Source organism: Eriocheir sinensis, unplaced genomic scaffold (assembly GCF_024679095.1).
Source record: "Eriocheir sinensis breed Jianghai 21 unplaced genomic scaffold, ASM2467909v1 Scaffold31, whole genome shotgun sequence".
Classification (NCBI taxonomy): domain Eukaryota; kingdom Metazoa; phylum Arthropoda; class Malacostraca; order Decapoda; family Varunidae; genus Eriocheir; species Eriocheir sinensis.
Genome location: NW_026111621.1, coordinates 1,154,000 through 1,171,071, shown reverse-complemented (window position 1 = coordinate 1,171,071; position 17,072 = coordinate 1,154,000). Strand labels below are relative to the sequence as shown.

The following is a 17,072-nucleotide window of genomic DNA, read 5'->3' as shown; positions in this document are numbered from 1 at the left end:
AGGGTAGAGTTTCGTCTATGTGGATCAGCAGCGGCCATCTGGAAACCAGTCAGGGATTTGTCCGCTTTCGAGGTCTGCCGTATTCAACAAACCTCGGCCCAACGAGCCCGATAACCATCCTCATCTTATACTAGCTGCCTATCAACTGTTCGGATAGTACACGTCTGAAATGTGGATTTGGAACAGAGCATGTTCAGAGCTCGAAAGGCAGGTACACCAGACCCCTTCTGTCAAACTTTTTTTCTGGTGGGGATCGTTCTTTCTCCGCACTTGCTTTTCTAACCCAATGCGAAGATGCCATGGTTAACAGCTCTATTACCTCTGATGCTGACAGGATCTCATGTTAGATCACTCATTGCTCCTGATTCCCTTGCTTTCGACCTTATGGGTGCTGCATCTTTCAGTGCTAAACTTACTGATTATAAATATTCCACATTCAAAGAAAACTTTTTCCTAACCTTTGGCCACGCACGGCTTCATGACTCCCTACAATGAATAGGCCTTCCGTCCAGTAGCGTCTGCTGCTGCAGAAAAAAAGTTCTTTCAATTTCTGGCGAACTCAGTCTCCGGCACTTGACCTTTCATTAGATGCTGTTGAATGTCTTGAACAAGCCTTTTGGTTTGAGGAAGGCGCGTTGTCTAAGAACAGACTTCAAATATTGCTTCAATTTACATTTTATGTCCTTCACCTCATTCCTCATGAACGTCGCGCTGCTGCTTTCCTTGATTATAAACCTGATGATAAACTAGTTGGTTTTTCGGCTAAGATTGCCAAGAAACTAAAGAATTCCCCCAAGGCTTCACCTATTGCCGCTATCCAGAAGGATGACTCACACCCAGTTGTGTGCGACTACTGCAACAAAAACGGTCATACAGCACCGAACTGCTTTCAAGGAGAGCGTGACATGCTCTAACGATGTCAGTAACTCAGGTGTTCGAGTCAAGAAGTCTTTATCATCAAGGGGAGATAATTCTCCATCAGATCGTCGCCCGCCCCCCTCCTCCGGTCAAAAATCGTCATTCGTCTGGCCGTGCACCACCGCCACTGAGGACTAGGCCCTCTAAGTGGTGTGCCGTTCATGAGTTGTGCGAGCACTCAACTGATGACTGCTATGAGATTCAGCGTCTTAGACGAAATGTGGGCTTTCCTTCGGGTCCACTTGTCCAACAGTCGGGGGATATCCCGCGACCCCATCAAAGACACCCAGACTAATGTATGCCCAAAAGTCATCCCAACAGCACACCACTATCCCCTCCATTATTGCTGCTTGTTCCAATTTAAGTATGTTAACTTCTCAGTCCTTTGTTAACGGTGTTGCTTTTGCACTAGGGGTTGACACAGGTGATTCAGTAAATGTGCTTAGTCACAGTGCTTTTATAGCTTTGAAAGACACCCTGCAAGACATCCCCTTATATCATTATGATGTATCCTTAAAAGGTGTTGATGGTTCTGCCTTAACTGTTCTCGGCACCATCACTGTGCCTGTCTCCTTCACACATTATTCCAAGATATTCAACATTAATTTTTTTTGTCACCCAAAAGTTTGCCCTTCAGTGTGATGGACTTTTAGACATCCAGTCCCTTGTTTCCCATTCTATTGACATATTCCCTAAACGTCTTGCTATTTCTGCAGATGTGATCCTTCACCATGCTATGGAAAACCCAAGTCCCTTCTGAGCCAGACTGTCTCTGCCCTGGCGACTACGGCTCCTGACGACATCGCAGTCCCCCCATAGGACCCAAGTGTGCCTATTGCCACTACAGTGCCTAGTGCCCCAGAGGAGAAACGTTCGACCTCTGCTCAGGACCTTGTTTCTTCTGTTGTCATTGGTGACTAATACATTGGCCCCACTTCATGTGTCCGACTTTATGTTCGTTTACCGGACTTTGTTCCTGTCGGCACCCTGGTAATGTCCTTACCTGACACTATGCGCATCCGCCGTCTTGCTTTAGAGTCCACACTCGCTACGGTGCGTCCTGATCGTCATCGACTTCAGGAAAGTGAACGCTCTGACGGTCCCTGACCGCTATCCACTTCCTGTCTTAGGTGAATAGCTTCAGTCTATCAGAAAGAGTAACACAGTCTTCACCAGCCTCGACCTCATGTCCGGTTTCTGGCAAATACCCTTGGACAAAGCATCACGGGAGATTACTAACTTAACGACTTGCACAGGTCATTACGAATGGTGTCGCCTGCCCATGGGTTTACGCAATGCACCTCTTACCTTCCAGCGTATGATTAATTATCTTTTTGCTGGCGTTATTCACAAAGGTCTCTTCGTACACCTCGGTAAGCTCATCATTGTCTCTAACGACATTAACTCTCATCTCCAGAAACTTGAAGTTGTTTTTAATAGACTTTCTAAAGCTGGCCTAAAGGTCAAGTTGTTTAAGTGCAACTTCCTTAAGTCTCGTATTCAGTTTTTGGGTCACCTTGTCGATGGAGATGGTATTCACATTGTTGATTCTAAAATCACTGCCGTCAAAGACTTTCCTACACCCAAAGCTACTGACCATGTTCGCTCTTTTCTAGGCCTTGCTGGTTATTATAGAGCATTTGTCAAAAAAACTTTGCGTCTATCGCATCCCCTGTAACGCGTCTTGTAAAGAAGAATGTTCCCTTCGTGTGGAACGACGCTCATCAACAGAGTTTTCATACTCTCAAGCATGCTCTGACACATGCCCCGATCTTAGCGTTTCCTGATTACACCTTGCCTTTTACTATGTGCACAGACGCTTCTTCTTTTGGCATTGGTGCAGTTTTAATGTAGATTGTAGATGGACAACGTCCACATGTCATTGCTTACGCTAGCCGTGTACTTACAGATCCTGATTCAAGGTACTTTGTAACTCACCTTGAAGCTCTAGCTGTTGTCTGGGCCCTCAGATTATTCAAGAATATTATTTTTAATTATCCTATAACATTTTACACTGACCACACTGCAGTTACAACTCTTTTCAGTGGCAAGAATCTCACCGGCCGCCTGGCTAGGTGGTACCTCACCATCCAACAGTTCAACCTTGTGATAAAGTATCTACCGGGTAAAGCCAACACTGTCGCTGACGCGTTGTCCCGACATATTCCTGTCGCTGTAGTTTCTCAGGTCCAGAACTTCTCACTTGACGAGCTTCAGACGGCCCAACGTCATGACGCGTTATGGTCTAAAGTCGTCTACGCCCTCGAGTCTGGCGATGACTCCACATTACCTCATCCACCTGTACCCCTTTCTGCCTTTTTCCTTACAGGATGGCAATGACTGTCGCACAGTGGCCATTCATGAAAGAGGCGTTACCCAGGTTATCATCCCTTCTGCTCTGGTGAAGACTGTCCTGCAACTTCTTCATGACGTTCCGCATGGTGGTCACCAAGGACGGGACAGAACCTTAGCTGCGGCTCGTGCTAAATATTACTGGCCTACGATGAGACTTGATATTGAAAAACATATTGCGCAATGTCTGTCTTGTGCACAAACCAAAGGTTTTACTAAGACTGCTCCAATTTTGGACTATCCGCTACCTGACGGACCTTTTGATGTTGTTGGCATTGATCTGTTACAGCTCCCTTGCGTTCATCAAGGCTCCTCATACGTCCTTGTCAGCGTTGATCACTTCAGCTGTTTTGTGGTCTTAGCGCCATTACGCGGTAAGTCTGCTACAACAGTCCCTCATGCACTTGTCTCTAACCTGATTAGTCCCTACACGTCTCTCCGTATACTTTTCTGTTATAATATGACAGAATTTAAGAACAAATTTCTTCGGTATATTTGCCAACAGTTTAAAATTAAACAAACATTCATTACTGCACATCATCCGGCGTCTAACGGCCTTGTCGAAAGGACCAAGAGGAAGATTCTAGAGATTCTGCGTCATTATGCAGGTCGTTTTCCGGAATCTTGGGAAGATTGGCTACCCATGTTGCTGCTTGTATTAACAACTCTGTCAATTCCTCCACAGACAAAGCGCCTCACTACATCCTTTTTTTGCTATGACAAAAGACTGTCTTATGATGTTATTTTGCAGACTCCTCGCCCCCTCTATTCCTTTAACGACTACTCTCAGATGCAGCTCCACAATTTTCAAACTACTTATGCTTCTGTGAGGGATAAGCTTGAAGCTTCCCGTGAGGAGAAGCTGCGTAAACAACACCTCCAAGCAAGTCCCATCACCTTCAGTATCGGAGACTCTGTGATAAAGCATGTACATTCTCCACGAAAAGTTATCGAACACCTGGGGACGATGGATGTGAAAATACATCGATCGTGGCTAGTCGCCTCGGAATGGATGGTACCCCTGGTTGTGATGCTGCATCTGAATCCATTACTATACCGTATATGATACGTTTCGATCATCTGTTGATTTGATGGTCGCAGTAAGTCACACGTACTCACGTTAGTCTCGGCGGAGACCCCACAAGACCCGCGCAAAGTCATTATTATCCCTCACACTGAAGGGCTCAGTTATCGCCAAACCACGGCGGATTGATGTGTCCATCTCTACCATATAACTATGGGTCAGCATATATGTGGAAACAGGCTCCACTAGTGACACGCCTCGAAGCCTCGAAGCAGACTTAACAGTAAAATCGGCGGAGGCGGTGCATAGGTACACTCATATTTCATAGTCGTTCCACTATAATCTGGCGGGTGCGGGGTCAGCTAAGCCCCGCAGCTGCCACATACTCTCAATACTTCCCGCTTCCTCTTATATGTCAGCTATTTACTACCTTTAAATGAATTTAATTAAATAACTGGATAATCCAATAAGGTCATATAGTGTTAAGATTGCTTCATTTTTATGATAATAACAAATATTTTGTGTAAATACCAGGACACTTGACAACGTTGTATTCCAACATTGTCAAGTGTCCTGGTATTTACACAAAATATTTGTCATTACCCTAAAAACGAAACAATCTGAATACTATATGACCTTATTCGATTATTCAATTATTGAAATAAATTCATTTAAAGGTAGTAAATATTTGACATATGAGAAAAAGAGGGAGGTGTTGAGAGTGTCTGGCAAGGCGCGGGGCGGTGCTGACTTTGGCTGACCCCTCATCCGCCACCTCTCGTCCGCCAGATTCTCGTAGAAATACTATAAATAAACTCCTCTCATCTTCATATATGTTATACCTAACCAATCCATCGCAATATGTGGTTTACGTATTAATTTTGGCAGATATTTTAATTTTATATTACTTGCAATTATACTCGAACTACCACCTGGAATTATCATTCCCTCATTTGAATAGAAATGACGTCAGTCACGGCATTTAAACTAACTGACTGATAGTCCTCAAGCGGAATGTGTTACATAATTATTTTATTCACTCGGTGGTACTAAATTAGCACCAGAATGACGTAAAGGGGAGGGGGTCTCAACAATTTCCGTCCGTGTAGCTCAGAATGCATGGTGTTTAAAGCATTCGAAAACTTTCTGTGGAGAGTGTTCCTGGCCGCTTTAGCAAATTGCTCTCTAAATTTTCAGGCCCTTGCCTTATTACTGCAAAGATGCATGATAATAAATTTAACATTCTTGACCCGGCCAGTCATTGTTCAGAGGTAGTTCACGCTGATAGGCTCAAGCATGTGAGTGTGCCCCTTTCGCCTAACATTCAGCCTCCTATTCCCACTTCTACCTCAGGACCTTCCATGCCTTCCCCACCTGACACTAGCTCCTTTTCCTACAGGCAAAAGTTGAGGCCTGCTAGTCGTCTTCCATAATTACTTCTCTCTCTTTTTTTTTTTCCTCTTGTTGAAAAACTAACACAGATGGCATTTTTTTTTTTTATTATTTATCACCTAAGATTGTATAATGGTTCATGTGAGAACACATGCTGGTAGTGGCCGAGCGATATTATGGTACATCCTCTCCTCCTCATCCTGCACATCCTCTGGACCCGCCGAGGAGGCAATTCTTCTGGCATTTTGCTTCAGCTCGGTGGGACGACCTTAGGATGTACTTTTCCGATTTCCCATGGAACGATTACTGCTTCCAGGAGAGAGACCCCTCTGTGTGTGCTCTCCGCATCACAGAGGTGATTGTCTCTGGAATGGAGGCATACATTCCACGTAATTTATCAACTCATCATGCTAAAAAGCCCTGGTTTAATCATGCTTGTTTTCGTGCTATCAAAGATAGAGAGGCAGCTCACAAAAGGTTCCTGAGCCTTCGAATTCCCACTAACTTTGATCTATACATTTCAGCCTGGAATCGTGTCAAATCTATTCTCCGACTTACCAAAACTTCTTTTATAAATAGAAAATCTCAACACCTCGCTTCTAATTCTTCCCGTGAATTCTGGCATCTAGCCAAAAATATCTCCTCCAATTTCACTTCTTCCTCTTTCCCTCCTCTCCTTAACCCTGACGGCAGCACTGCCGTCTCATCTGTCTCTAAGGCTGAACTCTTCGCTCAAACTTTCTGTAAGAACTCCACCTTGGACGATTCTGGGCATATTCCTCCTACTCATCCGCCCTCTGACTCCTTTATGCCTGTTATTAAGGTTCTTCCTAATAATGTTTTCTATGCCCTCTCTGGCCTCAACTCTCAGAAGGCTTATGGACCTGATGGAGTGCCTCCTATTGTCCTTAAAAACTGTGCTTATGTGCTGACACCCTACCTGGTCAAACTCTTTCGTCTCTGCCTATCAACAACTACCTTTCCTTCCTGCTGGAAGTATGCCTTTGTACAGCCTGTGCCTAAGAAGGGTGACCGCTCCAATCCCTCAAACTATCGACCAATAGCTTTACTTTCATGTCTATCTAAAGCTTTTGAATCAATCCTTAACCGGAAGATTCAAAAGCACCTTTACACTTCTAACCTTCTATCTGATCGCCAGTATGGGTTCCGCAAGGGGCGTTCTACTGGCGATCTTCTTGCTCTCTTAACTGACTCTTGGTCATCCTCTGTTAGCCGTTTCGGTGAAACTTTCTCTGTTGCGCTAGACATATCGAAAGCCTTCGATAGAGTCTGGCACATGTCTTTGCTTTCTAAACTGCCCTCTTTCGGATTATATCCCTTTCTCTGTTCCTTTATCTCCAGTTTCCTTTCCGGCCGTTCTATCTCTGCGGTGGTAGACGGTCACTGCTCTTCTCCTAAACCTATCAAGAGTGGCGTTCCACAGGGCTCTGTCCTATCACCCACTCTCTTCCTGTTATTCATCAATGATCTTCTTTCCATAACAAACTGTCCTGTCCACTCATACGCCGACGACTCCACTCTGCATTATTCATCTTCTTTCAATAGAAGACCCTCTCAACAAGAAGTACACAACTCCAGACTGGAGACTGCAGAACGCTTAACCTCAGACCTTGCTATCATTTCCGACTGGGGCAGAAGGAGCCTTTTGTCCTTCAATGTCTCAAAAACTCAATTTCTCCACCTATCAACTCGACACAATCTTCCGAACACCTATCCCCTATTCTTCGACAACACTCAGCTGTCACCTTCTTCAACACTAAACATCCTCGGTCTATCCTTAACTCAAAATCTCAACTGGAAACTTCATATCTTCTCTCTCGCTAAATCAGCTTCCTCGAGGTTGGGCGTTCTGTATCGTCTCCACCGAGCTGAAGCAAAATCGCCTCCTCGGTGGGTCCAGAGGATGTACAGGAGCGATAAGACAGGATACAGAAATAAGGTTATGATCGCAGGAGCCCAACGAAGAGAACAGTTTGACAGAGTAAGCAGAATGATTAGAGGTAAGGAAGAGGTCTAGAATGTTGGGCCTGTCTCCAAGACGGTCGGGAATACGAGTAGGGTGCTGAACCAACTGCTCTAGGTCGTTGAGGAGAGCAAAGTTGTAGGCTTGTTCACCAGGCTGGTCAGTGAAAGAGGATGAAAGCCAAAGCTGGTGGTGAACATTAAAATCTCCCAAGATGGAGATTTCAGCGAAGGGAGAGTGGCTAAAGATGCGCTCCACTTTAGAGTTCAAATATTCAAAGAGCTTTACATAGTTAGTAGAGTTATGTGAGAGATAAACAGCACAGATGTATTTAGTAATAGAATGACAATGAAGTCTTAACCAAATAGTGGACAATTCAGAAGAGTCAAGGTCGTGGGCACGAGAGCATGTGATGTCGTTGCGCAGGTTGGCGCAACATCCAGCTTTGGAATGAATTTTAGGATAGAGATAGTAGGAGTGAACAGAGTAGTGGTTGCTGCCAGTAGCCTCAGAAACCTGTGTTTCGGTGAGGAAGAGAAGGTGATGTTTAGAGGAGGAGAGATGGTGGTCCACAGAATGAAAATTAGAACGGAGACCGCGAATGTTGCAGAAATTGATAACGAGGAATTTCGAGGAGTTATCAGGACACCTCTCAAGTCGGCAGCCAGAAGGGGAGTCCTCACTGGGGGAATTTATGGACCCCCCCCCAAGGTGGGGACTCCGAGGCAGTTATTTTTTTCGCCATGTTGAATTTTGAATGTTGGGAAAAGGTGTGTGTGTTTTGTGAATGTAGTGTGGTGTAGAAAGAGAGAGCAACTGTCTTTAGAGAGCATGCTGAACTGCTCTCTGGTGTTGATGAGACAAAAATGAAACGGTTAGTGAGGACATGGGAAGGGTCTTTGAAGGGGTTCAGCACCCTCCTCGCTTCCCATATGTCATCACTGTGAGTAGGTCACGCCCGTTCGGTAGGTGTGTTCGTACCTACTCCTCCTAATATATATATATATATATATATATATATATATATATATATATATATATATATATATATATATATATATATATATATATATATATATATATATATATATATATATATATATATATATATATATATCGATTATGCAGGTCAGTTATTTTCCCCCTACTATAGAATGGATATCAAGATGTTAGAATCTGTACAGAGAAGGATGACAAAGATGATTCAGGGGGTGAGAAAACTGCCTTATGAAGACAGGCTGAAGCAGTTAAACCTACACTCTCTAGAAAGGCGAAGGTTGCGAGGAAACTTGATCGAAGTCTATAAATGGATAAAGGGCTTTAACAAAGGGGATGTCAATAAGATTTTGATGGTAAAAGAGCCAGGTAGGAGGCGTTAGCAATGGTTTCAAGTTAGACAAATTCAGATTCAACAAAGACATAGGCAAAAATTGGTTCACCAATAGAGTGGCAGATGAATGGAACAGGTTTGGGAGCCATGTTGTGGGCACCAACACCATACATAGATACATTCAAGAAGAGGTTAGATAAAGCCATCGATGGTGAGGTAAGGTGGGGTTGAGTGTACAGGAGCTGCCTTGTATAGGCCAACCGGCCTCTTGCAGACTCCTTACGTTTTTATGTTCTTATGTTCTTATCTTCTTATTTATATATATATATATATATATATATATATATATATATATATATATATATATATATATATATATATATATATATATATATATATATATATATATATATATATATATATATATATCCTCATGGAGACCGGCCGAACATTCCAGACCTCTTCTTTACCTCAAATCCTTCTGCTTATTCTGTCAAACTCTTCTCTCCGTTGGGCTCCTCCGATCACAATCTTATTTGTGCATCCTGGCCTATCGCTCCTGTACACCCTCTGGACCCACCGAAGAGGCGATGCTTCTGGCATTTTGCTTCAGCTCGGTGGGACGACCTGAGGATGTACTTTTCCGATTTCCCGTTGAGTGATTATTGCTTCCAGGATAAATATCCCTCTGTGTGTGCTCAGCGCATCACAGGTGATTGTCTCTGGAATGGAAGCATACATTCATCGTTCTTTCTCTACTCCTCACGCTAAAATGCCTTGGTTTAATCACGCTTGTTCTTGTGCTGTCAATGATAGAGAGGTAGCTCACAAAAGGTACCAGAGCCTTCAAACTAATGCTAATTATGCTTTATCTAAGTCTTCCCGTGACTTCTGGCATCTAGCCAAAAACATTTCCTCCAACTTCACTTCTTCATCTTTCCCTCCACTCCTCAGTCCTGACGGCAACACTGCCGTCTCCTCTATCTCTAAGGCTGAACTCTTCTCTCAAACTTTTTCTAAAAACTCCACTCTGGACGATTCTAGGCATATTCCTCCCACTCATCCCCCTTCTGACTCCTTTATGCCTGTTATAAAGATTCTTCAAAATTATTTTTTCTATGCCCTCTCTGCCCTCAATCCTCAGAAGGCTTATGAACCTGATGGAGTGCCTCCTATTGTCCTTAAAAACTCTGCATCCGTGCTGTCACCCTGCCTGGTCAAACTCTTTCGCCTCTGCCTGTCAACATCTACCTTTCCTTCCTGCTGGAATTATGCCTTCATACAGCCTGTGCCTAAGAAGGGTGACCGCACCAATCCCTCAAACTACCGTCCTATAGCTTTACTTTCTTGTCTATCTAAAGCTTTTGAATCAATCCTCAACCGGAAGATTCAAAAGCACCTTTCCACTTCTGACCTATCTGATCGCCAGTATGGGTTCCGCATGGGGCGTTCTACTGGTGATGTCCTAGCCTTCTTAACTGACTCTTGGTCATCCTCTCTTAGCCGTTTCGGTGAAACCTTTGCTATTGCACTGGACATATCAAAAGCTTTTGATTGGGTCTGGCACATATATTTGCTTTCCAAACTACCCTCCTACGGATTATATCCTTCTCTCTGTACCTTTATCTCCAGTTTCCTTTCTGACCGTTCTATTTCTGCTGTGGTAGACGGCCAATGTTCTTCCCCTAAACCTATTATCAGTGGTGTCCCACAGGGTTCTTTCCTATCTCCCACTCTCGTTCTGTTGCTCATTGATGATCTTTCCAAAACGAACTGTCTTATCCATTCCAACGCCGATGATTCCACTCTGCATTACTCAACTTCTTTTAATAGAAGACCCACCCTACAGGAACTTAACGACTCAAGGCTGTAGGCGGCAGAACGCTTAGCCTCAGACCTTACTATTATTTCCGATTCGGGCAAGAGGAACCTGGTGTCCTTCAACGCCTCAAAAACACAGTTTATCCACCTATCCACTCGACACAATCTTCCAAACAACTATCCCCTATTCTTTGACAACACCCAGTTATCACCTTCCTCAACACTAAACATCCTCGGTCTATCCTTAACTCAAAATCTCAACTGGAAACTTCATATCTCATCTCTTACTAAATCAGCTTCTTCGGTGCTGGGCGTTCTGTACCGTCTCCGCCAGTTCTTCTCCCCCGCACAGTTGCTGTCCATATACAGGGGCCTTGTCCGCCCTCGTATGGAGTATGCATCTCATGTGTGGGGGGGCTCCACTCACACAGCTCTTCTGGACAGAGTGGAGGCTAAGGCTCTTCGTCTCATCAGCTCTCCTCCTCCTACTGATAGTCTTCTACCTCTTAAATTCCGCCGCGATGTTGCCTCTCTTTCTATCTACTATCGATATTTCCACCCTGACTGCTCTTCTGAACTTGCTAACTGCATGCCTCCCCCCCTCCTGTGGCCCCGCTGAACACGACTTTCTACTCATGCTCATCCCTATACTGTCCAAACCCCTCATGCAAGAGTTAACCAGCATCTTCATTTTTTCATCCCTCATGCTGGTAAACTCTGGAACAATCTTCCTTCATCTGTATTTTCTCCTACCTACGACTTGAACTCTTTCAAGAGGAGGGTATCAGGGCATCTCTCCTTCCGAATTTGACCTTGTTTTTGGACACCTCTTTTGTTTCTTTTTTTATGAGCAACGAGTAGCGGGCTTTTTTTACTATTGTTCTATTTTTGTGTGGTCCCTTGAGGTGCCTCCTTTGTTGTTAAAAAAAAGAAAAAAAAAAATATATATATATATATATATATATATATATATATATATATATATATATATATATATATATATATATATATATATATATATATAGAGAGAGAGAGAGAGAGAGAGAGAGAGAGAGAGAGAGAGAGAGAGAGAGAGAGAGAGATGTGAGTGAGTGTGTGTGTGTGTGAGTGAGTGTGAGTGTCGGTGAATGAGTGAGTGAGTGTGTGTGTTTGAGTGAGTGAGTCTGAGTGTGTGTGTGTGTGTGTGTGTGTGTGTGTGTGTGTGTGTGTCGGTGAATGAGTGTGTGAGTGTGTGTGTGTGAGTGAGTGTGAGTGTGGGTGAGTGAGTGAGTGAGTGAGTGTGAGTGAGTGAGTGTGAGTGTGAAAGTGAGTGTGAAAGTAAGAGTGTGAGTGTGAATGCGTGTGCGTGTGAGAGTGTGAGAGAGTGAGTGTAAGAGTGAGTGAGTGTGGGTGAGTGAGTGAGTGTGAGTGAGTGAGTGTGAGTGTGTGTGTGTGTGTGTGTGTGTGTGTGTGTGTGTGTGTGTGTGTGTGTGTGTGTGTGTGTGTGTGTGTGAGTGAGTGTGAGTGTCGGTGAATGAGTGAGTGTGAGTGTGTGTGTGTGAGTGAGTGTGAGTGTCGGAGAATGGGTGAGTGTGAGTGTGTGTGTGTGTGTGAGTGAGTGTGAGTGTCGGTGAATGAGTGAGTGTGAGTGTGTGTGTGTGTGTGTGTGTGTGTGAGTGAGTGTGGGTGGGTGAGTGAGTGTGAGTGAGTGAGTGTGAGTGAGTGAGTGTGAGTGTGAGAGTGAGTGTGAAAGTAAGAGTGTGAGTGTGAGTGCGTGTGAGTGTGAGAGTGTGAAAGAGTGAGTGTAAGAGTGAGTGAGTGACACACAAACACACACACACACACACACACACACACACACACACACACACACACACACACACGAAAACTGAAAACGTTTCAGTTACCCATGAAATATCTCTCGTTTTCCTTATTATTCTCCGCCTGCTCTCTATCATACTGCTGATGACGTCAAAGCTGCGCATGAAAAGACCTGGTCTATTCTCTTGATCTTGCCCACAGTAACCTTAACCAGGGGCCGAATTCATATAGGCTTAGTTCGTAGTTTTGGGCCCTTAGTGCGTAGTTTTGAGAACATTGAGATTCGCAAAGCTCGCACGGTAATAACTACCAACTAATCGATGAAGTCACGGGTTAGCGCGTAGATTTACAAAGTTTTACCGCGCTCTGTGTGACGCTAAATATGTTGTTAAATAACTACTGCCTCGGGGGTGCAGTAAACGCTAACAATATTATCATATTTACGTATAAATTGTTATAAATCGCGTTTTTCAACTTGAAATATAACTGTGCGAGTAGAGGAAGCCCATTTCTTTATAAAATGATGAGATATACACACTTTGAAAGGTATATGATAAGTGTGGGCGGTATAGCCTCTTCCTACCTCCTCATCCATTCATCCATCCATCTCTAGATTTGTCCCTCCGTGGGGGGACCATGGACTTTTGTCGGGTAACAGCTAGCCCATGAGTTGGGCTGCAGATATGGTAAGACAGTCTTAATTTTCCCTCGTCCCTGCCTTGTCCTTCGTTCCTGTCTGCCTCGATATCTGTCCTATATTTCTCTTTGCTTTCTTCCTGCCTCAGTCTCCTCCATATCTTCTTTTTCTTCATCTTAAGCATGGTCATAGGTAACAAGAAATCGAACAGAAGAGTTACGTTGACGTAAATCTGCAGCAAACAACGAAATAATTAAATTCATAGATTACAATTTAGTACAGTTTGCCTTAAAAGAAAGAAAAATGGGAAAAGCGAATGGTTTCTTGAACCAGCAGCCGGAGGGGCCTCCCTAGGGTTGGCTGACAGTTCTGTAAACGTGCTTACGATTCGCTGCAAGGCCAATGCCGTCATGAACCAATCAGCGGCCTCGCTGACTTAGCACGCCTCTAACTACCATCTAAGGTTTGCTTCGTGAATCTGACGCTAACGTCGGTCGCTAAATCAATAGTGCGTAGTCATGTTAGTTCGTAGTTGGTGTGTATGTTTGTGAATTTCGCCCCAAGACCCCGCTGTCCGGGCCGCTGAGCCCGCTCAATGGGAGCCTGACGACCAATTTAGGAGGGTGCCGCTCCGCCCTCGCCAGCTACTGTACTTAATAAACTTAACATGGTAGCTGCGGGGATCATGTTTCTTAAAGGCCCCTCTAAGCGAATTAATGAGAAAAAATCATCACTCACGTAAACCATTTCATAATATATATCAAAGCATTTGTGATCAGTTCATGCATCATCTATTTTTGGGGGTTTATATCATGGCACAAACTTGGCCTGTCGCTGCTATACACGTGAAGCCACAAATTTGGCCCGTCGCTGCTCCACGGTTAAGAATTGGAGCAGGACCTATTCTTTACAACCCACCAGTACATATATATATATATATATATATATATATATATATATATATATATATATATATATATATATATATATATATATATATATATATATATATATATATGAGAGAGAGAGAGAGAGAGAGAGAGAGAGAGAGAGAGAGAGAGAGAGAGAGAGAGAGAGAGAGAGAGAGAGAGAGAGAGATAGAACTGCTTTCCCTTCCTTAAATGGTATTTGTAGTTATTGATAGGATGCACGAAAGGTCTGCTCTTACCTTCTGTCTGAAGGCTTCAGCAACGGAAGCAGCAAGGTGGGCCGCGGCTGTGGTGACGGTCTTCAGAGATGTAGGTTTGTTGTCATGCGACGCGGCTGAGTTTATCATCATTTTAAGGTGACATGGATGCAAGACAGCAAGCGTCACCTGTTGGGATGGCTCTGCTGAATCACACACACACATATATATATATATATATATATATATATATATATATATATATATATATATATATATATATATATATATATATATATATATATATATATATATATATATATATATATATATATATATATATATATATATATATATATATATATATATATATATATATATATATATATATATATATATATATATATATATAATTATATACAGTTGAATTTATAGTTTAACATTTACAAACGTTAAACACATCAAATACATTATAAATATGACACATGGCATGGCAATTAATTGAGTCGTACATTATGTTCATTTATCATTTCCAACAGATTGTCTGAATGACGCGCAATGACAGATGTCCCGCCAAGCATTAAAGTAGCGAAGAGAAACACGTGTGCGTAAGTGTGGCTCAGGGAAGTCACCAGCATACAAGTGGAGTAGTCTTCGGGCTGACCGAGCCACTGCTTGTGGTTCGCCAAGTGCCTGAAGGAAAGAAGAGGTGGACATTAAGAAAAAAAAAAATTTCATTAGTTAGTGGAGCAGCCAGATATTTGGGGGTATATCACATAGCACAACAGTATCCTTCATAGTAAATAAAATGGAAAAGTAAAACGAAAATTCGTTGCAATACACTTGATATATTAAGCGACACCTCATGGCAATTTATTATTATTGTTATTATTATTATTATTATTATTATTATTATTATTATTATTATTATTATTATTATTATTATTACTATTATTATTTTTTTTTTTTTTACGCGTACGCCTATAGCGCCGGTAAGCTCTCTTGAGGGGCCTGGATGAAGGTCGGCCCCAGCCCGTCATGGCGCAGGCAAGTGTTTTTATAGTAGCGCCATCTTTTCTTGGCTCATGCTGCCCCCCGGAACTCGTTCTTCATTCACTTGGACGGTTTCCTCTAGAGTCCGGGTTGATGGGACAGCATGTGGGTATTTTTAAGCCACTCGGCGGTGACTGAAAAATCCGAGGTGGTAGCATGGGGATTCGAACCCGCGTCGTCCATCACGCGGTGAATGTGGGCCCAGCACGCTACCACTCAGCCACCGCCTATTATTATTATTATTATTATTATTATTATTATTATTATTATTATTATTATTATTATTATTATTATTATTATTATTATTACCATTATCATTAGTAATAGCAGTAGTAGTGGTAGTAGTAGTAGTAGTAGTAATTTATTTAGTATTACCAATTATATTATTTTCATTATTATAATCATCATCACCATTAGTAGTAGTAGTAGGAGGAGGAGGAGGAAAACGAGGAGTGCCAAAAGTGGTAGCAGATGGCTCGAGAGCTGAAACTTCTTTCAACAGAAGACCCTCCCAACAAGAATTACAAGACTCTTCTTAACCTCAGACTTTGCTATCATTTCCGATTGGTGAAGAAGGAACCCGGTGTCTTTCAATGCCTCAAAAAGTCAATTTCTCCACATACCAACTCGACACAATCTTCCAAACACCTATCCCCTATTCCTCGACAACTCTCAGCTATCACCTTCTTCTACCCTAAACATCCTCGGTCTATACTTAACTCAAAATCCTAAGTGGAAACTTTACCTCTCACTAAATCAGCATCCTCCTGGTTTCACATTCTGTACCGTCTCCGCCAGCGCTTTTCCCCCGCACAGTTGCTATCTGTATACACGGGCCTTGTCCGTTCTCGTATGATGTATAATTCTCGAGTGTGTGTGTGTGTGGGGGGGGGGGGGGCTCCACTCACACAGCTTTTTTGGACAACGTTGAGTCTAAGGCTCTTCGTCTTATCAACTCCTCTCCTCCTCTTACCGGCAGTCTTCTACCTTTTAAATTCCACTGTCATGTTGCATCTCTCTATCTTCTATCGTTATTTTCACAGTGACTGCTCTTCTGAACTTGCTAACTGCATGCCTTCCCCCCTCCCGCTTCCCTGCTGCACATGACTCTCTACCCAAGCTCATCTGTATACTGTCCAAAATCCTTATGCAAGAGTAAACAGGATCAGCTGTATTTCCCCCTGTCTTCGACTTGGAACTCTTTCAAGAGGAGCGTATCAGGACACCTCTGCTCCCGAAATTGATCTCTTTTTTGGCCACGCATCTGAAATATTTTTAAAGGAGCAGTGATTTGCTGGCTTTTTATTTCATTAGTTTTTGTTTTTTTTTGCCCTTGACTTGTTTCCTTTACTGTAAAAAAATAAAATGCCGGCAACTAGCCTCATGACGAGTCAACGATCCCTTTTTTTTTTAAATGGCGCCATGTCTTCGCCGATTACGACTCTGCTGACCGATTTGTCGCAGTCGCAGACGGTCTCGACGACAGTCTTGCAGACTGTCTGTGAACTGGTGGGCCGACCAACTGGCCAACAGTTCTCAAGGAGTTGGCCGACTGTACGTACGTTTACCTGACGGTCTTTGCTACTGTCTTGGCGGCAAACTTGCCGCCAAGACAGTCGCCGAATTCTACCCAGA

General features: G+C 43.2%; 1 long non-coding RNA gene across 1 annotated transcript in view; it reads right to left on the bottom strand.

Moving 5' to 3' along the window:
- Window positions 1-14,433: 14,433 nt before the first annotated feature.
- The window catches only part of LOC126991619 (uncharacterized), a 57,329-nt gene continuing 54,690 nt past the window's right edge, over window positions 14,434-17,072 (bottom strand). Inside the window, exons 3-4 of the long non-coding RNA XR_007745702.1 lie at window positions 14,897-15,077; window positions 14,434-14,573 (exon numbers count right to left, since the gene is read on the bottom strand). This is a non-coding gene — a long non-coding RNA (uncharacterized LOC126991619). The remainder of the gene's footprint in view (window positions 14,574-14,896; window positions 15,078-17,072) is intronic.